Source organism: Scardinius erythrophthalmus (assembly GCF_964197995.2).
Source record: "Scardinius erythrophthalmus genome assembly, chromosome: 20".
Lineage (NCBI taxonomy): Eukaryota > Metazoa > Chordata > Actinopteri > Cypriniformes > Leuciscidae > Scardinius > Scardinius erythrophthalmus.
This window is the reverse complement of record NC_138240.1, coordinates 33,002,892-33,024,943: the sequence shown is the minus strand read 5'-3', so window position 1 is coordinate 33,024,943 and position 22,052 is coordinate 33,002,892. Positions and strand designations below refer to the sequence as shown.

The 22,052-nt window shown below is 37.7% G+C and overlaps 1 protein-coding gene across 1 annotated transcript in view; it reads left to right on the top strand.

Annotated features, from left to right (window-relative positions):
• The window catches only part of egr3 (early growth response 3), a 146,866-nt gene that overhangs the window by 3,264 nt on the left and 121,550 nt on the right, over positions 1–22,052 (top strand). The window lies entirely within an intron of this gene.

The following is a 22,052-nucleotide window of genomic DNA, read 5'->3' as shown; positions in this document are numbered from 1 at the left end:
TTTTTAAACTAACTCATAATCAGTTGTAGTGTATGTATTCAGTCTATATGAATACATTTTTAATAGCCCTCCTGATCGTTTTACTTTTTTTTTTTAATTATATATATATTTGCATCAGCATAATTAGATTGTAATTACTTAATATTAAGTAATATTTGCATTTGAATCTTTTGGTTTTTCCCAATATCCTTTTCCACAATTAAACTTTAGAATAGCTTTCCTATAAAATCAAGCAAGCTCATTTTTAATCAAACTACTCCAATATTAATAATTATAATAGTATTAATAATATGGATCTTTATCTTTAGAAGTTTACATTTACACCTATTTTATGCAAATCCATTCTGTTAAAAAATAATTAATAATAAACTTTATTTTAAAATGAATAAATTTAATTTAATCAAAAATGTTTTAATGTTCCTCCTTTTACAATTTAAATATACTCAGGAGCGTCTTTTAAACGCCACTGTTTCAGATATGGTAAGAGACAAAGACTCAGTACGATGAAAGAGCCGTTTGACAGCTGCTATGTCAGACAAACTTTGTCTGCCTCACAGCGAATCGTTCTGGTAAACTTGAAATAGAATCAACTATAGTGGAGAAAAGCAGTAAAGTACCACGGCGCATCTGTAAATTGGAAAGCCGCTTCAATTTTAGGAGCTAGTTTATAAATTCCATAGCTAAGCAGTCTGGCTGGAAGATGATCTATCGCCCTCACGTCTCCCAAACCCCAATTGATGTATGGTCGTATTATCTATTATGCTGTCCTACATGATTCTCTTTTATTGCTGGACTTGGTGTCAGACAGCAAAACGGATTACACATGAGATCAAATCAATACCAACTTTATTTACCGGCCTTTCAAACGTAATTCCCCCTTTTGTGGTTCGGTCTCTGATAAAAACATATGGTAGCTGGAGGTCTGTGCCGCGAATATGAGAGGGCTTCAGAGACAGTACGTGTCAGTCCTCGTTCGGCAGTCTCTCTCTCTCTCTCTCTCTCTCTCTCTCTCTCTCTCTCTCTCCCGCCCCCTTGACCCTGCCAATCGACACTTCATCACCACGGAAATGAGAGGCCAAGTGGCGACGCAGCGGTCACTGGTTGTCGCTTTACCCCCGCGGTGACACCCACCTCATTACCCTGCTGAAGGCATGCTGGGTAATTGAAACAGAGCGAAATGGGCAGCGGTCCAGCATGTCCGCCTCTCAATGGGCTTTCATTACCCAAAACAAAAGCAAAGGGTCACACTAAACAACAGATTTCCCTCCGTCAGTCCTCAAGTAATGACTCAACCCTCAGCTTGACTTGAACTTGATTTTCAACCGAACAACCATAATGCTTTTGTGCTATTGCAGTCGAAATGTCTTCAAAAGTCATAACGGCTTCATCAAAGTAAAGCGTTTGAGTGAACGCTTTATCATTTGCATACGGTGCAGTCTGGAGGGATAACGGCCTTTGAAATCTCATCGTTTGTTGTTGAGATTGTACTATTGTTTACTTCACTTACTAAGAAATTTTTACATCTAGCCCTGTTGCTATCAGGAACGTTGTTGACAGTCACTTGAACACTGTCTAAAGTGCTCGTAAATTCTAATTATTTTAATCTCAGGCCATTATGGAGATAATTGGATCTTTGTCTGGCACTTGCAGCGTCAAAAATAGTTTGTTTACGGTAATGGTTGATGAACTTGGACTGTTTTAGCACATCTTGTTTTTACGCTAAATTTGGCAACACATTTTATAATGATCTAGCATAGCTGTTACAAAAGCAGCCATAAATCTGATATTAAAATACCTTTAGGCTGCAAACAAATTAAATAATGCATTAATTGCATCAAAATGTTGACGCTTCAAGGAGTTCATAAAGAGATTGTCAAAGAAAAGAGAGGTAACGCATTATTAAGTGTCCTTGTTACACATGTTACATGTAGGTACTGTAGTGATAATAATAAATTATGCATAATTTCATGCAACTGACCCTAAACTACACCCTAACCCTATAGTAAGTACATAAAGTCCTGGTTTCACAGACAGGGTTTAGATTAAGCCAGGATTAGGATTTAGTTCAATTAGGATATTTAAATATATAAACATATTTTATAAACATGCCTTAGAAAAAAAACATTACTGGTGTGCATCTTAAAACAAAACAACGGCACTGACCTATTTTAAGATATGCGAGTGCAAGTTGCTTTCAGTTAAAACAGCTCAAACATGCATTTTAGTCTGGGACTAACTTAAGCCTTGTCTGTGAAACCGGGGGAAGTTAATTATTACTCTGTAGAATTACACTTTAACACGGACACCTTAAAATAAAGTGTAACCGAAAGTGATGATCACTTTGCATGTAAGCTATCCCTTTAAACCTGACCTTATTAGGACGAGTTTAACAGGTAATAATGCTAGAGCAAAAAAATGCAACAGATTTCCCCTTTAAAAACGTGAAGTAATCTTCAATCGTCAATGTGCTTTCATTTCAATTAATTCTTTTAGCTGCCAGTATTGCCTGTTAAACTATTAGAACTGTTACACGGCCCTATTTGAATGATTTTTGTTATTAGATTTTTATCTCACACATGCACAAAGGAACGTTCAATTGTATTTCATAAATGGTCTTTTATAAATGGGATTCGTCATGTATGGAATATTCTTTGGTTTCTCTTGTGATGAGACCACATGTTCTCAGTTTGGAGAACAGACCATTGGCAGCAGTCTATGTACCAACACTTGTGTTGTAACGCTTGTGCCATTTTCCAAGACCCACAAATATCCTCGATTCATGTACATCATCAAAATGATATCTTATCTTTTGCTCCTTTCCACAATTTATATGTATGATATGATTTGAGATCTTGGTTTTGTGTACTTTATAACATCCATATGACCTTATTCTGCATGATCACATTCTACATCCCTTAATCCTACCCAATACCTAAACTTAACAACTACCTTACTAACTATTATTAATAAGCAGTAATTAGGAGTTTACTGAGGCAAAAGTCATGGTTAATATTTAGTTGATAGTGAGAATTGGAGCCTAAACTAAAGTGTGACCAAATTTGCTATAGTGATAGTTAATTTATGGGATGGCTAGTACTATATATTTATACAGTTTTGACCTTGTTTGTAAAGCTCCAATCTATGATTTTATATGAGATATCAAATCAGGTTCTGAAGAAAAGTTACTTAACGCCATATGCAACGACAAAGTTTCCAATTGATCTGTTTTCACTCAGCACTTGATGAACTCACAGCCAGTCAGAACAAATCTGATGTTTAATGTAAAGGTATGAAGAGCAGATTTTTGACCAAAAAGCCTCAGAAATAGAAACCAAATGATTATAAATTGTCCAGTTTCTCATCGATGTATTGAACAAATAGTTAACTATTTATTTTTGGAAATAATCCCTGATGCTATTCCAATATCTAGTAATTTAGACAGGATGATCATTTAATAAATGCTAACATTGGCCTATACAAATATGGTCACGGATATATCACATATTCCTAGCTTAAAAGCATCCGCAAGGATACGTTTGGCATCTGCAACGTGCTCTTAAAGATATCTGGAGTGTAGATGTTTATTTGAAGATGTGCATAATCTTGTATTCTGGATGAACGTGCGATCTGGCACACGTTATTTGCTGATCGAGAAGCATTTCGCATCACTTCGGCGTACAAGGATATTTCAGAACTTCTCAACTCCATCCATTTCCTTAAGGTCTGATCGGGTGGTATTCTAGGACGTGACTTCTCCCCCCGCTAAGAAAAAAAAAAAGAAATCACGTTAACTTTTTAGGCTGTCGCTCCCCGCAGCTGTCGAAAGTCTCTTTGGCATAGGAAAGCAGCGCCTGTGGTTCATATGGGGACTTCTACTGTTTTATTCGGTGCTTAAGAAAGATGAGCATGAGGTTTCTAAACCATTACAGTGATTAGAAAGCGCCTGGATGTGATCTCCTGAGCTAGCTTACTGCGCCGCTAATATCTCTTTTTCTCTCGCTCTCTCTGTGAGAGTGATTTTGTACGCTGTGCTTAAAACCGTGCGTGGGGGCGTCAAGAGAGGATTTCAATGTGAACCATCCCTCCCTACTTCCTGCTTTTTTTGGCTTATTTCGGCGAAGCTCTCTGTTCTTTTCTGTGAGCTGCCTGTAATGACGACAGGGGCGGCATCTTCATCGCTAAGCCTGGCAGTGCCCACGGCTGCTAGTCGTCTCAGTGCAGCGCTGCCCACTCACCCACGCTAGCCTTGGCACCAGCGCGCCGTAGCAGCGTGCTATCCGACATCCGAAGGTGGGGTTCCTTTCCGGAAGACCCTGAGTGTCTTTCCCAGGGAAAACCCACTCGTCCACCCATGCAGGATTCCTGAAAGGTCTTTCGCAGTTGGGCCTCTTGAAATATGGAGGAAGAGAGGGGGTTTTGAGTTTGCTTTTTATACTCGCGGTGGGCGAGCCACTTTAATATGTCTGTCTTTAAGAGGAAGGGCTGGAGATAATTCTTAGAAATTCATAGAATCGCAGTAAGTGTAGTTTGTATTAATACGTTGTGTCTTAGTATGAATTACACTTAAAAAGGTTGTCACTAGAGCTGTTAATTCAATTTTAAAAAATAAATACATTTGATTTAATATTGATTTAATAATGACATTTATTAATGATGGCTGTGAAAAGCACCCAAACATAATTTAAGACAATTTTTTCTCACAGAAGAATAGACAGTACAAAAACAGCTTTAGAGCTCTCTATAGTTTGTTTTATTTCCATGTAATTGAACATAAGTTTTGCACTGGCCTACAGCTCTAGTTATCATACACAGTGACACTAAATAAGAAAATTATGATTTTGATAATAATAAATGTTCAAAATGCACATTATAGAAATGTGTAATGGACATATATTTAAATTGAATCTGATGTACTTTGAACACTTTGCTTAATTTCATATAATGTTCCAAATCCTTAACAAATTAAGCAGGCATACAAGATTGAAACCTTAAATGGAAAACCTAAGAAGTTGTAAAATATATATTGGACATTAAAGTGTTACCATATAATTCTCACTATTAACTAGTTGCTTATTAGCATGCATATTACTAGGATATTGTCTGTTTATTAGAACTTAAAGCACATATTAATGCCTTATTCTGCATGATCATATTCTACATATCCCTTAATCCACCCAATATATTATGTGTGCGTGTGTGTGTGTTTAAAGGAAAAAGGAAAAATAGTAAAACAAATATATTAATTAAAATAATAAATAAATAATAAAAATACTTTTAAAATAAATAATATTTATTTTAATGAACTAAGCAAAATTGCAAATAAATTTGACCAGACAGAGCAGCTTTGCTATTTTAGATAACTTATTGTTCTATGATCATCATATTATTTTGGAGTGACAGGGTGAATAACAGATTTTTCATTTTAAAGTAAATTATCTGCTGGAGGTGCAACTTATTTGGACTGAAAACATTTAGAGCTGTGAAAGTTTGATTTCTGCCACATTTTTTTACTCGAACATGGCGCTCCTGGGTGTGGCCAGTTCTCTGAAACTGAATTGCCATGGATTAAAATGGAGCCAGTTCTTAAATTCTACATTTTGTCAAACCCTGCCACTAGATGAGATCGACTCCATGAAAGAAAGAAGGTCACGCTGTTGCCTGTTTAATAGTAAATCTGCCATAACCAGGTGGGCGTCTCGGGCATGTAGGATTACAGGCTCTCATTCAGGATAGACACCAGGTTTCTCTCTTTCTCCCCTGTGGATCTGTTTGTCATGATAACAAGCATATTGCTTTGACACTGGACCTCATTTATACAGTCATCATCAGGCGCTCTTACACAATGCCTATGAATCACACCGGGGATCTGGCACTGCTAACATCTGCTGCTACTCTTTACTAGAGGCGAAGGATTGATATGAATATTCAGTTGAACGGTGAGAGAGGCTGTAAGCCACATAATCCTCGTTTCCACACACTCAGATGATTTACATGTTGTATAAGGACTCTCAGACTGGAGTACATCATGAATGTAAAGATTCCATAGTGAGGTTCAGGAATCGGAGCCCGCGGGTAGAGTCAGCAATGAACCGCTGTGAGGCCCCAGGAGTCTGTGAACTTTGACCTCATAGACAAATGATCTCAATTTATTTTTCCTTATGGTCTTTTCCATATTTCTATCTTGTTTTACCTTGCTTAATTTTTACTCAATTTTCTTATGGGGGGACCTGTTATGCAAAATTCCCTTTCACATGGACAAAAATGTGTGTCGGCAGTGTGTGTACACAACCACCATATAATGCTAAAAATCCACCCACTCCTTTTTTTTTATATTCCACATAAATCATAAACCGTGCCTTAAAATGAGCTATTTGCGTTTTCTATGCATTGTGACGTCACAGTGTAACAGGCCCCGCCCATGACTGATGACAGAATCTGGCCTATCAGCTTAGCTCCTCCCCTGAGTGAGCTGAACACAGTCCGCCATGTTTATCTCCTCGCTAGAGCAGCTAGCGGAAACACAAGAATGTTTATCACGTAGCTGAGACAATCTAAACGTTCTGTTGTTGACAGTCTCAATGAACATTGTTCTATGGCTTATTTTTCCATTGCTTTTCCATGTAAACGTGCTAGACAGATGTGTTTGATCATTTCACTTGCATCTTTTACAGCATCTCACACAGGAAACTAAAAGTTCAGTGCTCAAGTTAAAAGCAGTTTAACCTTTAAAAAACTCGCCTTGCATTTTTCACTGTCCGCGTCTCATTTTTAAAAGCAAAGATGCTTCGTATGTGAATGACCCCAAATAGAAAACAAAAACAAAAAACGGAAGGTCTGTCTTGCGCGTTTACATAGAAAATAATGAAAAAGCAAAAATGAGAAAAATTCATTATTTGGAAACAGCCCCATTCTGTTTCTCCTGTTTTGTTGTTGCCGGAGTATCTGAGGAATGAGCTGTGGCACAGCCTTCTTCTGGAAAGAGTGCCGGGAGCTGCAGCTCATTTGCCTTTAAAATTACACAGAAGAAAATGGCATGTTTTTGCTTCCACTCAAAAAGGGGCATTTTTGGGAATGGTGTAATACATTATCTGTGGGGTTTATTTTTAAGCTGAAACTTCACAGACACATTCTGGGGACACCTAAGTGCTCGTTCACACAGAACACGTTTTTGCTTTGAAAAAAACGGTCTCGGTCTCGAGGTGCGTTTATTAAAAGTTGAACTGATTTTAACTTAAGCGCCACGTTTTGAGAATGCTGTGTCATGCGCGAGACGGTGCAAAAGACGCAAGATGCGAGTGCAACGGTCATACATGTCCGTCTAGCATGTGTTTCCATAGAAAATCAATGGAAAAAGTAGCATTCTGTGTGAACAGCCCTTAATACTTATATTGCATCTCATAAAGAGGGGCATAGGTCCAGTTTAAAAGTCTGAGACCACTTAAAAATCTGTACTTTTATCTGTAATCTGTAATTGATTCATTAAAAACCTGGATGAAAGCTGAATTTAATATTCTGCACTATTTCTAGGTCACTTTAGCAATTTTGTGTCATTGATCATGTGACAGATGGTCAGATGTTCTTGTTTCCATTGAAGCACAAGATGCACTTTGGATCATTCTCAAATCATGCTGGAGAACAAGATCATCAACTTGTGGAGTTCAAGCAACTGCTGCTGTCATTAAAGCAAAAGAGACAAATGACAAAATATTCTGCAGTTCATTTTTCACTTAAATTGTAATTCTGCTGAGATAGAAAAGGTGATAATCAGTTTGAATGTTTTTCACAGATTTTTATTTATTTAATTTTTTTAACACTTTTCAAAAAAACTCATAAGGTTATGTCGCTTGCATGACTTTCTAGACTTTTTATTATTATTCAGTGTAATATTAGTCTCTTATAGTTAGCTGGTTACCTTCAGAAGTTTTAAAAATTAGTTATGAATATTGGTTATTAAACACTTAATTATTAACCTGAAATAAAATCAATGGAAGTCTATGCAATGTCCTCACTAATATAGTGAAGCAAACATAGTAGAGTTGCATATGCACTAACTATTTGAGGCCACACCTCCAGCTAAATTTTAAATACCAACTATTATCTCACTAGTTATTTATCTTTCAGTTTTTTCCATCAGCTTTCAAATTGCTACCGCACTCTTCTAATTTAAACAATGCATCTTTATTAAGATTCTTCATAATGGCATGCCACTTCACCTTCATTTAAATTTCCGCTTTACATCAAACCTAGAGAAACAAAAAAAAATGAGCCAAAGACAAACAGAGAAAAGTCAGACGAAAAGGTATGGGAGACACTTTTGGAAAGATGGAATTACATCGACTTACACCATTAATCTCTCGTTTGTCACTTACAAATCTCATTAAAGTCGAGATTCTACTTTGTGCCTTTTCCCTACATTGACAGATATTTTAAAGTTCAAAGATGCAATAATCCATCAGGCTCGGGAATATGCCTTTGCCGCAGAGGATGCCAGGATAAACATACAGAAATTAAATTTCTATTTATACGAAGCCTGGAAACCGCCAAGCGTTTGCCGGTGAATTGATGCTGCACGGAGCATCGGAGGCCAGGCTCAAGCAGCTAAAGTAATTAGCCTAACACTTGCGTTAACTAGATGGTGGATCATATCTGGCAGAACCGTTGCTGAAATGGGGACAAAATGTCACTCGGCTGCAAGCTGTTTAGAGGGATCTGCCCAATCCCATTTGAGGAGTTCTGCGTGTAAAGGCAAGCCTGTCAGAAATATGTAATGCCACCTCTAATGTGAATTGTGAGCTGATACAGGCTGATGTTGCCGGGTGTCTGTTTGAGTGGGTGTCTCCTTCACTTAGGTGCAAAGACTGTGACATTCGGTTACAGTGCATTTGATGCCCTGCATGCTGTGCCGTTACAAAAGGTTTGAAGTAATGTTGCCTTTTCGGATTTGGGGCCTTCTCGTCACTTTCGTTTAGAGAGGACAGGAAATGATGCAGGGAAGATGGATCGGGAGATGACGTGAGCTGGATTTGCACTCGCATTAGCGTCGGACTGCGCGTGCTACCCGCTGGGACGCGGCTTCGACACGTTACCTTGTTTAATGATCATCGGAGACCAAATTTAGAACTTTTCGAGCTGTTCGTAAACTTCCTTTCCCTCGGTTCTCTAAAGAGTTGAAGTTTTAAAAAAGTTTCGGATTTGCATTCATTTTACAGGAATTAAACGCATGCGTTTCTGAAGATTCGCCATAATTCTTCCCTGCCACCCCCTCCATGCTCGTCTGTCCCAGCCCACTGATTCACCTGGTCCTGAAAGAGCCCTCGGGCCTTTACAAACTTTCACTGTCTTCCCGCCGTCATCTTTTCTCTTGGCAAAGATATTGTTTCCACAGATAAACACAAGAGAACAAGAGAGGCTTGGCAGATCCATAGTTCTGTGGGAACTGTGAGAAAAAAGGGACAGTATGTATTTAATGAGCCATGTGTAATCTTCTTTGCTGTGAGACTGCATTCATATCAAAGTCGCTTGAAAGTATCGTTTGCAACTTCTGAAACTTGATTTAACAAACATTTGCCTTTATTTTACTATGTGTGCCCATTTTACTCAGTAAAACTAGAATGAAGAGAAGTGGGAAAAAAGGGGGATGAAGCGGACCAAACTTGAAACTGAATTTTTGGCATGGACACCACAGCTCAATGTGTCTGTCTCATGAATGCTAACCGTTAAGCTTTACTATTTGAACCAGGGAGTGTTCTCGTCAGTAATGAGACCAGAGTGTGGACCTTGTTTTTTAAAGTGTTTAGGAAATGTTAACTTTAAAATTAATGAATTTAATTCATTGAAATTAATGAAACTTAAAATCTAAGTATTATAAAATCTTTATTTAATGCACCAAAAAAGTCTCAGTGGAGCTTGTTCCTTTCTTTCTTTCTTTCTTTCTTTCTTTCTTTCTTTCTTTCTTTCTTTCTTTCTTTCTTTCTTTCTTTCTTTCTTTCTTTCTGTTTTATTCCGTTTCACTTCCTTCCTTTCCACTTCCTTAAAAAAAAGTGAGGAAACCCATTGCCTTAAAATTATTAAGTAATAAACTTCATGCATAATTGAAAAAAAAACAAGTTATGTGGAATTGTCAAGTTTATTACTTAATAATTTTAAGGCAACGAGTTTCCTCACTTTTTTAAGTTGTCAACTGATCACTTTTTACAGTATTCTTTCCTTTTCATTTCATTCCTTCCTTTTTGCTTACTTCATTCCTTCCTTCTTTTCCCCTTCCTTTCTACTTTGTTCCTTCCTCCCATTTCACTTCCATTCCACTGTTTATTCCCTCCTTTTAACTTCCTTTTTACTTCCTTTCTTCCTTTCCACTTCTTTCTTTCTTCCTTTCCACTTCTTTCTTCCTTTCCACTTCTTTCTTCCTTTCCACTTCTTTCTTTCTTTCTTTCTTTCTTTCTTTCTTTCTTTCTTTCTTTCTTTCTTTCTTTCTTTCTTTCTTTCTTTCTTTCTTTCTTTCTTTCTTTCTTTCCACTTAGTGCACTTACTTCATTCATTTCTGCTCCTTCCTTCCTTCCTTCCTTCCTTCCTTCCTTCCTTCCTTCCTTCCTTCCTTCCTTCCTTCCTTCCTTCCTTCTTATCATATTCTCTTTTTCTTTCCTGCATATTTCTTCTGTTCTCTAGTTGTACCTACTGGGCATGTTGTTGTTGTTGTTGATGATGTTGTTTTGTGGTCATTACGCAGGGCTTAAAGTATTCCGGCACCGTGCCGGATCTCCGGCGTGCGGCCGTGATGAAGAAAAAAAATAAATTTGAATCTTGCATGCGGTTCAATATTTTCGAGTCAATTGATTTCACCTACCAATCATATGAAAGAAACGCAGCTCTACTAACGTTACAAGCCTATCAGAAGCAGAGCAGGGCGGGGCCTGGCAACACAGTGTGATTGAGATTTATACGTCACGTTAGCGTTGTCGGGGAAAGGAGCGCTAGTTCATGAAGCTTTGGATGATGTCCTGCACGGGCGTAATTTCCTATGGGGACAGGACAGTTTCCAAAATCCCGTTGTCCTTCCCACCCCCACTAAAATTCGTTTGTTATGATGTTTAACCGCACGCCGTCATTGACACGGAGGAGCAGGACCGAGCCTGTGTAAAATAGCTCACTGAATGTTCTAATGAGCGAGTAACTTAGCGGTTGCAGCACAGACAGCGATGAAACGCCAGAAACAACAGGTAACGGTACGTGACTTAATGTCATCATGGATGAAAAGAAAGAAAGGAGAGGTGTGAGTTGGTTTAGTAAATTAGCTCAGGTCAGGATAATCATATTTTCTGTCTACACCTGTTGATAACTGAGCTAACGTTAACATACCCTGCTCCTTGGTAACTTCAGACTTGGCTAAATATTTAATTTGAATATTTAATTAAATATTCTGTGTAGCTTACAAAAAAAAAACACATTCTATGTAGGCCTACCATGAAAACGAGTCCACTTTAAACCGCAACATTTTCTGTCAGCAATGTATGACAAGTAGCCTAACGTGCTGTCAACGTAAACGCATGCGATTAATTTGTCCAGCTCTACCGTGTTAAAATATTTATCGCAGCGTCTGTTCTTTCTGTCATCCTTTGGGTTATATGATCATGCTCTCCTTCACGCAAATGTTTTAAACTATCAATGCGCGAGAAGACAAAAGAGAACGCGCTGTCAGTGAATGAATGTCCTCCTGAAACACACACACACACACACACACACACACACACAGAAAGACGCGCGCCAGTATCGCATTCGCAGTCGACAGCGCGCCATCGAGTTCCCTTTCGCGCTTGTACGAACCATAACACACACATTTAGGCTATGTCAAAATGTCAGTTTTGTCGAGTATCTTCACAAGAACAGTAAAATTAGTTAAATACAATCTTAAATAGTTCGTAAAGAGTAGAGAATGCGTGAGATCCTGTCAGCAGCGGCGGGTAAGTGACAGCAATTCTCTCTGTTAGTAAAGTTAACCAAAGAACAATGGGAACAGAGAAAATTACTAACTGCCAAACGCTTAAGGATTAATCTATTTTTCATTTATAATTAATGCAGTGCGGACTGTTTTATAAACGTATTCAATTTCTATATAATTCACATTGGTTAGACAGGTAAGGTACAGGTAAATATTACATTTATTATGGGTTTAAGTGATGATTGTTTTAAGTTTACTTAAATTAAAAGTTGTTATATTTTTTTAAGCTTAATAAATGTTTCAAATTTTGGACAAAGAGATATAAGTAGCTATATCAGTGATACTGGTCTTTATTCATAAAAATATGCCATTAACATGCTTGAAAATAAATGGTGCCAATGAAGCCCCCCCCCCACCCCCACTCGCGCCTCCCAAAAAATGTTCAGGCTCAGGATTTTTTTTCACTTTAACCCCTGCATTACGAGCTGAATCTGATTTTCATTGGCAGCAGCCCATTGTCTTTTTGATCAGAGCAAATAAGCATAGTAGTAAGTGCATGACACATATCACACTTGAACATAACTCGCTTATGTTTCAGATTACCGTGATATCATCTCTCGTTCATTTTACCGGCTGGCTGGGACAGCAATAATTCTCAGTATCATGAGAAAAAGTGAAGGGAATGTGAATGAAACAAACATGCTCATATTCTTCAGATTTTGGCTCCCAGAAGCAAGCTGAAGAGATTCTCTTGATGGTTATATCTTTAATTGTGAAATTAACTGTGATTGATCTTGACTAGCTTTGTGCCTTGAAGAGAATGTGGTTGACGATAAGACTCAGCAGTCATCACGTCCCTGTCATGTCTCTGATCCTGCGCTTTGGAAGTAACGGAAATGTTATGCAAATCATTTCTTAATCCTTTTATGTTATTTTGTTCCATTTCTCTTTCATTTTTCACACTCACATATTTTTGCTATGGCATCTGTACGTTTTAGGCAGTGTTTTACCGCCACAAAAAAATCGGCCAATTGCTGCAGTCGGTTGTCATTTCGTGATGCGATTTCTTTCTTAAGAAATAAGTTTTGATGATTGCATCACCAAGAAAGCTCACCTACAAAAACTTGATTTGGTAACTATAGCATGAGAAACCAGATACACTAGTATAGCTAAAATGCTTTATTCTACAGGCTGCATGTGTACTTACTTTCACAGGAGGACCGAAAAAGTAGTTCAGAGCTCATCATCTTTAAGAGCACTTTGACAAAAGCTGAAGAAGACAACCAAGCCTAATTCAGGAGAGAGCGTGGAGATAGCAGATTGTGACCTATGTCTGCCGGTAGCTTTTTGTTGTCCTAAGGGTTGGTGTTTAAAAATAATAAGAAAGAAGTGGGACGGTCTTACATCCAAGAAGCTTAAAATGCAAAATCTCGAATAAGCCCAATTTTCCTCAGCCAATGGCGTCTCATTTCGGCAGGGTTTTTGTGTTGATCATCCCGAACTGACTCACGTATATCCACCCCTCCCCTCGCCAAATAAAAACACTAGAGGTTTATGTGGCTTTTCAAAAAAATGTATCTAGACATTTATCCACTTTAATCTTCTTAACATATTAAAGTCATTTGCATTACCCTGAAGTGACTGAGGTTTTTCACCGCTTCTCACCCCCACAATACACAAGGACTTGGAACACCATGTGGACATTTTGTCTGTGAAAAGAACACAAGTGGGCATAAGTCAACTTACTTCCATGTGCATTTGCCTGCATCCTGCTGGGTGATTTGTTTTTTTAATGTATTGTCTTCTAAAAACATTCTCCAACTGTTGCTCCAATTTTTTTCTTTTGATCTCTCCTTCTCTTTTGCTAATGTTCATCATGCATCAGGAAAAAAAAAAAAAAAAAAAACATTAGCACTGGCCTTTAGCTTTGACTGTATTCACAAATCAACCCAGCCTCAAGCAGTTTTATAACATCATTACTACACAATACAAATATAAAAAAAAGAACAATTGCTATGAAACCAAAATAATTAACTGCAATGGGAGCTGCACAGTGATTAACTGATGTTTCATGTTTTATCCCTTGGAATACTGTATTGACCAATCAGAAGTCAGGAATGGAACTGTCATTAATGCATGTTAATTACCCATTAAAATCCTTGCAACCTACCATTTTAGGTATGTTTCTTATATGTTGAAATTAATAATATTTAGACTCTGATTATATTTTGACAAACTCATTTTTTAAATTGTTGGATCCAGTGTCGTTTCACATGGTAGAGATGGTGTTAACCTTTTCTATTCATTGAGGGAATCTTTAGTGACAGTAATAATATGTTCGTGAGGGATCAGCCCTTTCGTGCTGACAGCTAAAAGGCCAAAGTCAATCTCAGTAACCGTTCCAATGTCTGCTTTGCTCAAACTGTTGCTTCAACTTAGTAACTGTCGCTTAACTGACTGCTGTAATATGCTGAGATTGTTGCACTTGTGTGTGTGTTTGGAGGAATTGGCTTGGTTGCAGAATACCCATAATTCTCCAAAGATTAGCATATTTAGAGAATACAGTTCATGATGTGTGTGAATCACTGTTCAATTGTAATCTTAATGACTGCATCTTGGAACTTAATAAAAGATCCCTGACACTCTCGTTCTCTCACTCGCTCTGCTGTTGCATGAATCAGTGAGCTAAATTAGATCAGTTTTCTTTAATGATCTTACTTTTACTTTTTGTTTTTTAAGGATGGCAGACAGCATTTATGCACACATGTTGTCTGATGCTCAGCACTATTCTTTAATAGTAATAGCCTGATGTTTGTCATTAAATAATAGTGAAGAATGTAGTGGATTGTGTAGGAATCAGTTTCACTGTTTTATTGATTAATTTGGTGTGTTGATGATGATGATTGCTGATTTTAGCACATAATAATATTCTTTTAGTCACTGTGAAAAAGTATAATAGGATAATTTAAGACAATATAAAATGGAATTTGCAATGCATTTAGGTCATTCCTGCAATTTATTTTGATGTCCCTGCATCATATAAATCCTAATATGCTAAAAAACAACAACAACAACAACAACAACAACAACAACAACAACAACAAAACTGTTAAAATCTAACTAAAATTGTTAAATTTTGGTATTGTCATTATTGATGTGTCACCAGGTTCTCTGCAACTTCTAACTTGAAAAACTGGTAGTTTAATAGGAATTTATTGCAGGTGTTTCTCCATTTTCCCCCACTTTCTCTAATCAAAATGATTTATGCAAAACCTGTTTTCTTAGAAATGATATTTTAATTAATAATCCTTTTATTGCTTTTTGCCTGTGTCTGCATTATCACCCTTTTATATGAATACTTATTTATATTACTCAAGAATATTTCTATTTACAATAGAATCTTCCTATTAATCAAAGAATTCTAAAAAACATATATAACACAAATGTTAAGAACGACAACAGTTTTAAACTGTGATAATAAGAAATGTTACTTATTAGAATGATTTCTGATGGATTTCTAAAATGTTTTTTTCTTAATTATTCCAAACTTTCTAAACTAGTGTGAATACATGTTTAATGTGTGTGTGTATGTGTGTGTGTGTGTGTGTGTGTATATATATATATATATATATATATATATATATATATATTTCATTTGAGTTCACTGCTGAATTAGGCTCAATAAGAACCATTTATTTAAAATAATATATTATTAATTTTGATTTAAGTAATTAACACTGACAGGACTTTTGTAAAGATGAAGTCTTATCCTTGAAGCATAGATTAAGCAGCATTCATTTAGCTCTCTACCTAAAAGTGTTTAAAAAGCCCCTAAACCAAGAACATCTTCCTAGAATACTATAGTTTTGTGTTCGCTTTCCTCGCCTTCAGCGCAAGTCAATAAAATGGCTCTGTATTGTTAGAAATGGTGCACTATAACACAACTATGACATGAAAAAAATCGATTGCGACTGAACGTATACAAACTATCTTTGCTTTTCTCGATAACCCTCAGACACCCTTTCCCTGCCAAAAAGGAGCTCTTAATTTGATTTCCAAGACTTTGTCTGTTTCGCGCAAATTCCCAAGTAGGAAAGAAGAAGGGAGAGGAAAGATTCACGAGCGTGCGAGAAGGAAAGAGAGAAAACGAGAGAGTAACTGGATGGTGTTAAGAAGGATGGTGTTCTATGTGTGCAGGAATGTGGATTTCTCCCTTCCGTAAAATCCTAATTGTGCCTGGAAGGGCTGGTAGTATGTAGGGTATCTCAGCTCAGCTTGGCTCAACAGGATTTGTTCTTCTCCGTGTGTATGTTGAGCGTTTTTCTTTCAGCGCGAGATGCGGATGTAACCCTTTCACAGTGCGAGAAGCCGAGCGCTTGTGTTTGCCGCTAGGCTGATTCCTGGCTCTCTGCTGTTTTGTGCCGAATGTATTCAAACTCTGCTTTTAAAAACACATTTTTACCCTGAGAAATGTGGCTGAGGTTATTGTCCCGTAACTTGCCTTGACAGAGAAGCAGATCCCAGATGCTTCGGAGAATGCAGAGAGTTTATGGACCTCAGGCATCTGTTGAGACCTTTCGAGAAGGATGAGAGAGAGCCGAGAAACATGAGATGAGGGAAAGCGGTAGCTCTGTTGATGGAGCGGCTTTCTGGCTGCACCTATGTGTTCAGACAGCTACATAATTGACTTCGGGCTTTTATTGAAAGTGTTTTAAGAATCTCAACATGAGACCCAGACAACAAATTCAAGGACTAAATGCAGAAATCGCATCTGTTTGGAGTCGTATACGTCAGGTTCACGTTGCCTATCGATCCTCTCAAAGACCTGCAAAGTAATGGCCCATTTTTGTCTATGTAAATCCCACTTAATCCGTTATCTGGCTGTGGTCGCAAAAAGCGACACGTATGTCATGTTTATTTCACTCAGGTGGTTTAATTGTGTCTAAAATGGGATTGTGGCTCTGAGCTGTTGTGCCATGATGGATGAGCTTATACATGCAGGATATTGTATACAGACATACAGCATAAAACAAAACAAACGTCAACAAACAGCGTGTTTAAATACTAGCCGTTCTCCAGATCAGTGTGATAAATCCAGAAATGTTACATTAAGATGTTAACCTAATGTGCCACAGTGGGACCTTTAACTGGCAGGCCAAGCACGCTTTTGAGCCAGCGTCTTTTCCAGTCAGTTCAATATTAAGATTTGGATGTGTTTTGGATCACATGGACCAGTAATGTTTTACATGTATGCCCTTTTGAAAATAAACTGTGGCGCTCTTTGACTCTTAACTTTAACGTTATGCCATTTTACCAGTCTCGAGTCTTTGCATTCAAGTCCCAAGTCAAGTCCCGAGTCAAGACAGGCAAGTCCAAGTCAAGTTGCAAGTCCTCGAGTTTAAGCTTCAAGTCTTAAACAAGTCATTAGTGCTTTTTGCACAAATTAGTGTCTCAGTGTTAATTACTATAATAAATGAAATGTATACTAATTTATCTCAGGAAGGCATGTTAAGATGTTTATCTTAAACCTGTCTGGCACTGGTACCACACCGGTCACCGTATTTAGCTGGATTCATCAATGAGGCATGCAAAATAGTTAAAAACTGTAGTTGATGTCCATTGTCTACTAGCTAGCTTACATAAGTTAAATGCTGAACCATCAACGACGTGTAATAGGCAACAATGTCAACTTACTGCTGTCTGTGGGTTTTCAGATGCCTCACAAAATTGGACGTTGTTGACAAAGCATCTGTAATTTTTGAACCACAGGTTCTACATATCGCAGTCCTCTTGTTGCTCGTTAGCCTATATGATATTCTTTATATCCAAATAAAATTACCTTGGGTATCATTTAGGCAGAATCGTCCATGAAAAACATATAAACTCAAAATTATATTTGAAAGGTTTATTCTTTCCACTTACTTACACTTACTTGTATATTTAAATGCCTGAAAAAAAAAAAAAGATTTTTTTTATTTGGTTGAAAACTTTCTGAACGTGTGATAAATGACAACTGACAAGCGTTTCTGAACGCACTCTATCAAGCGCTCTCTGGCTCAGTAACAAAAGGGCAAAAGCAGCGCTAATCAGCGCTGTGATCATGCGTCAATAATACAGTGCTATAGACCAATTTCGAGTCGACGTCACAGTTACGTCACAACGTTAGCTGGTGGCAAAACAAAGGGAAAACTGGAGGCGGCCAATACAAACCAGCACAGATTCAGCTACATAATAAGGATCTTAAATTATTATTATTGTTATTAAATGTCATCTTGTTGTGTTGTTGGGTGCAAGAATCGATGGAGTACAGGCTCCAATTTGAAATTTATCGCATAATGTTTTCTAAATGATTGTACATATTTGTGAATCATCTATGATTGTATACATTGCTGTATCTGGAATTTTTATTTCTAGAAAATATTCACATCATTAAAATTGCACCGTAATGTCACTCTTTACATTGTCGTCTTCTGTCTGGCCTTGGTGCTGGCTAGGCAGAACTGTGGATCGTAGGCTACCACACAAGTCTTGTACGTGACCATTTAGTACAGTTATAGGCATCTAAAGATTTATATGCCCTCAGTTTCTCTTTATATGCTCAGTTTCTCTATCAGGTAGGTGTAGAAGTCAGGCCACTCAACCGGAGGTAGTGTTAACGTTAATCCTGTCAGATCGTCCATCCACTGACTGAGCGTGTACGGGTCAGTCAATCTGGGATGTCCGTTAAAATTAACTTTTGCAAATAACAATCGCGGTCCTGGACAGTGAGTGACTTTACACATTAAGATAAAATCGGATTTTATCCAGTCATTATTAAAAAACAAGCTAACAAAACTTGCACACTAACGTTAGTGAAGCGGCCAGAGGGATCGTTCTGCCACCACCTAAGCTCCGCCCACAAAAAACGTCACCATGTTTACCAACTGAAAAGCGGTCTATACTATAATGATTACAACTGGTTTTAGAAGGTAGGTCAAGTCACAGGGCTCAAGTCCGAGTCAAGTCGTGAGTCATTGTTGTCAAAGTCTAAGTCGAGTTGCAAGTCATCTTTGATAATGTCAAGTCGAGTCGCAAGTCATCAAATTTGGGACTCCAAATTAGGGGTGGGCGATATAGCCTCAAAATTATATCACAATATTTCAAGAATATTTGCGATAATGATATTTATGACGATATAGACATTTTTTTTTTTTGTAAATTTTCTTATGTTTATCTCACCTAAATGTTTGCTCACTCATTGTTAAGAGTTTACACAACACAAGGAAGCTTGATTTCAATCTTTGAATTAAATGTTAAATGTGTGTAGGTCTAACACCAGTATTCAGAAATACTACTGAAACAGAATAAAGTAATCAAATGTAAAATAACACATAGTCTTTTAGTTCTGATTCCTGACTAAATTAAATACATAGGCTAATTATTCTCATTCATTACAATTAAAGCTATCTTTTGTTGTTTTGACGACAACATTAATGACAGACACATATCCTATGGCTGCTGTCACTTTAACAGCTATTGCACGGATCCATTGCCGTTTTCATTATACTGTCTGTCACACTGTCACATGCGTTTTATACATAACCGACTGTGTTTACGAGTATACTTACCAAGACCGGAAGTTTTACACAATTTTGCGTTTTTCCCCCCATTAAAAAATAACCTTTGTTACTCGCGAGCTGTACTCTATGTATGCACGCAGTGCAACTATCTATCAGAGAGCGCGCGAGTAGCCTACTGGATAGTTTACAATCGCTTGAATGTTTAAACTGATAAGACTTAAGAAGACGTGAAAATTATAAACTTTAGTTACGATGCACTGATGGCCCGATTGTGCAAGAGACCATTCAGTCATGTCCCGACTCGTAAACGCGAGAGAGAGAAGACGCGCGTCGGCAGCACCGCTGAACACTCAAGCTGTTTGTGAAATTGCTAAATCGTCATCGGAGGCTGACAGGCTGCTCTTACTCTCAGACAGGTGTTTTTGTTGTGCGCGCTAGGGAACGTAAATGCGCCATACGTCATCGCGTCGCTATATCATTGATATCACGATATGACACTTTTTTATCATGTAAAAATTTATACCGGTATTATCGTGGACGGTATGATATGGCACACCCCTACTCCAAATTTGGGAAGTCAAGTCCAAGTCATGCGACTCGAGTCCACAACCCATTTTATTCTCAATGGGTTAACTGATAGATTGTGTAAAACAGGTGACAGGCTCACAGGAATTTAGGAAGACTGTTTCTGCAGTATAAAAAAAGTTTACCTAACTAAAAATAAGACAACCTATTACATTCAATCTGCTAAGGATAACTCAACTGACAGCTTAAAGGTGCAGTATGTAAAGTCGTTGCTGAACATTGTTGATATTTGTAATCAACCCACACAAACACACCCCTCTCTTCATTGCTCCGCCTTCAAAGCTCACCCTCCAATCCTAACCGCTCTGCTCCGAGTCGGTCTCGAACCCCGGTCGCCGGCATGCGAGGCCGATGCACTAACAAGAATGCTAAACATTGCATTTTCTAGCACTCATCAGCCTGCACAACTCTCACTAGCTGGCCTCCGTTACACACACAATGCAAGAGTGGTTGTCTATTTATCATAGCAGAAGCGTATCAAAATAATGCTTTTCGCAAAATAAAGCGAAGATGATGAACAAACGACAAGGAAGCATAAAAAAATTAACATACATACACAAGAGTAATTACAAGCAAGAGTTGGTTGTGAGTCTGCAGCAGCAGCACACACTCAAAGCCAGTGTTACTCACGTGTGGAGCAAATCAAAGCAACGTTTTCAGGCCTTTCCGCTTCACTCTCTCCAGCGCTGGAAAGCTTTTCTAATATTAACGCAGGTCCTAAAGCTCATCCCTGATCATAACCCTTCATTTTCCAGTGATATTCCTATGAGCTTTTCTCTTTTGTAATGTCTCTCAGCCATCTCTCTTTCTACAGTCTTTCTTCAAATCTCCCTCTTGCCCGTTCTCTCTCCTCCACCGTCATAAGTCCCCTAATGCTGAATGGCTACACGTTTGTTGTTGTGTCTGGTTGTGTCGGTCCGACCATCTTTCAAACAGTGTTTTTCAAATAACGCTTACCCCACCTTTAAATACTACGGAGCCATAAAGGGACATGTGATGGTAAAAAAAAAGTAGATGAGAGGAAACATTATATTTTTATGCAATTCATTACACTAACTTTAAAAGGTCTCTCTCTCCTTCCGATCTCTATCCTCTTCCTCCCTGTTGCTCTCCCCTTTGTCCACATATCTATCTTCCTGATCTTTAAATTTAGGCTTTTTTTTAAAATAAATACATCTAATGAATTTTTTTATTATTCATGAAACAATACCTGTTACGGTAGTAGTTTTCATTTATAAGCATTGCTATATGGATAAGTAACAAGAACATTGTCTAGTGCTCTTATGAATGTTTTAGCAGAACTTTGTGAAAGGTTAACTACTAAACCGAATGAAATAGCATAGTCCTCTTCATTGCCAGTTTTTGCATATTTGTCATATTTTATTCTGTAACCTACTTGTTCTACAGATCTGTGTACTAGTGTTATTGAGACAGTTTCCTGCAGATAATATATATCATAATGATCATTGCATTTGTCTTATCGAGTGTGGTATCCTGTCAGTAATAACCTGCCTGCGCTGTCTATGGGCCTTTTTTGATTACTGTCAGTTTAAGTGCCTGCGATGCCAGATATTGCTAAAAAAAATAAAAAAATAACAAGCTTCCACCCCAATAATAAACTAAAATAAGTTCAAAATCTTGTGTTTTGGAAATGAGATAAAGATATCGGCTAACCCTTACCGGCACCCTCTCACTTTATTAACTTCCTAAAGTGTCAGATTTAGTGGGGAAAAAAAGTCCAAAGATGCGTATAATAACTGTGGCAACAACTTATTAAGTTATAACAATACCAGGAAATTAGAACGGTTTGGAAAACACTTGCATAAACTATAACCGTTTTACTCCGGCTCTTAAATCTGATTAAATTAGTCTCTTTTGAAGCCATTGTAAAATAGTCAACACATACACACTATGATCGCAAATCAGTTCAATTCTTTATTAAAGCACAAAATACTGCAAACTGCTAACAGCCT